We start from the raw sequence: 2,428 nt of genomic DNA, 5'->3' as shown, positions 1-2,428 counted from the left end.
GGGGGTCGTTAATTTGAAAAGAATGAAGGACAACGTATATCAGGGACTCGAGGCTACCAAACAGCATCGTTTGTCCATACGATACGATGAGAGGGGTCAGAACTGATACTGCCGGGGATCAGATTATCTTAACTATTAACAAATACCTGCCTTCTTCTCTTCATCCTCAAGATTGACTTTTGATGTTACCTTACAAAACAGCAATCCAACTCAAAACAGCAATCCAACTCAAAACAGCAGTTTCTTGTGGTCATGTGTGTCACCTTGTGAAAAAGCAGCTTGCCTTCTATATCTCTGTTCTTTCCATCTGAAATTTATTTTTGTATCAATATTAAATTAATGAAATAATGGGGACTTTTCTTTTTTTAGCATATAGATTTCTTATTACCTTTTTAAATTTTTTTTGCTGAAAAATCATTTTTGAAAGTGCTTTTCAAACTGTCGTTTATCATTTGAACGCTGTTATATTAAAGATACATACAGTATGGTGTTAGTGATACACAACCATTTGGACTCTTAGTAAGAACTCATGAAAGATTGTCTTCATTTGAACACAAACATTTGTATGACCAATAAAGCAGCCTTCCATTTACAAACTGTATCGTCTCTGGGTTCTTTTAACTGGAGATCAGGATTCACAATATCTCTTCTATGGGAAGACTTCTACAATACTGTGATGTATTTAATCAATGGGTTGATATTCAGAATATTTCAGGATATCTACAGTATAGAAGACTATAATATTGTGATTCTTCACTCATTTTATTTACAGTAGGCAACATTTAAAGCACTTTTGGTGCAAATTTTAATATGAATGTATTTTGATATATATWTTTTTTTKACTTTACAATRTGACAGGAACGATAGCCTAGCACTTAGCATTAGTAAATGTAATTGAATTCTAATTCAATGCCCTGCACTCTATCGCCCTTCTGTGTGTATTAGCCCATACACTCCTGTGGATGTTATTAGCGTCGGACAACAACACAGGACATGGAGCTAGGTGTGGTATACAGTAGCTTAGCAGCTAACAGTCCTTTGACTTTCAGCCAGCCCTTTGAAATGTAATGGCTGTATTGAATTTGTTAACAACATCCCCCCCACAGCCATACGACCAAAGAGCATTATGTTTGTGAGTCCATCTGTACAGACATGGTGCTGCTTCTCTCTGTGGTTCACTGTAAAGAAACAGTGAGTAGATACTGTAGCCCAATGGTCCGGGATTGCTATCACCCCCCCTCAAATGGCACCGTAGCTATTCCCTTTATAGTGCACTACTTTAGACCAGGGCTCAGCACCCTATTCCCTATATAGTGTACTACTTTAGACCAGGGCTCAGCACCCTATTCCCTATATAGTGCACTACTTTTGACCAGGGCTCAGCACCCTATTCCCTATATAGTGCACTACTTTAGACCAGGGCTCAGCACCCTATTCCCTAATAGTGCACTACTTTAGACCAGGACTCAGCACCCTATTCCCTATGTAGTGCACTACTTTAGACCAGGGCTCAGCACCCTATTCCCTATGTAGTGCACTACTTTAGACCAGGGCTCAGCACCCTATTCCCTATATAAAAGTAGTGCACTATAAAGGGAGTAGTGTGCCATTTGGGACGTAGATCTGTGTGAACAGGTCTGAGAAACTGGATGCTGGGATATGTTGACCAGGAAGTTTTTCTCATCGCCTGAAGGAAGCGGGGAAATACATTTAGGAGGAGATGAAGGACGATGATGATGATGATGATGGGGTTGTATATGTCTGATGTAGAAGAGTTAACATCCACACAGACAGTACAGGTCTATTAAGCAGGTAGCCTAGCAGGCAGCCCAGCGGTTGGGCCAGTAACCGAAAGGAAGCTGCTTCGTTTACCCGAGCCAACAAGTTAAACATCTGTCGATGTGCCCTGAGCAAGGCACTTAACCCTCATTTGCTCCAGGGGTGCTGTACTATTATGGCTGACCCTGTAAAACAACACATTACACTGCACCTATCCAGTGTATGTGACAATACAAAATATTTTATTCAATTGTTTTATTGATTCTGTTTATGTGTAGGTGGTACTGTACCCCTCCCATTCTCTCTTTCTCCCTGTCCCCTCTCTCTCTCTCCTAAATGTCCAGTGCTATTCTAATGTCCAGTGCTATGTCTAATGTCCCAGTTGCATAGTAATGTCCCAGTGCTATTCTAAGTCCTAGTGCTATAGTAATGTCCAGTGCTAATTATAAGTCCGTGCATATTAATGTCCAGTGCTTTATAAGTCCCTGCTATGTAATGTCCCAGTGCATAGTAATGTCCCAGTGCATAGTAGCATGTCCATGCTATTCTAATGTCCCAGTGCATACGTATGTCCATGTGCTATTCAATTAGCCTATTTCAATGCAGTGCTATCGTAAATGTCCCAGTTGCATAGTAATGTCCCAGTGCT

The sequence above is a fragment of the Salvelinus sp. IW2-2015 genome, linkage group LG7, assembly GCF_002910315.2.
Source record: "Salvelinus sp. IW2-2015 linkage group LG7, ASM291031v2, whole genome shotgun sequence".
Lineage (NCBI taxonomy): Eukaryota > Metazoa > Chordata > Actinopteri > Salmoniformes > Salmonidae > Salvelinus > Salvelinus sp. IW2-2015.
This window is presented reverse-complemented; position numbering follows the sequence as displayed.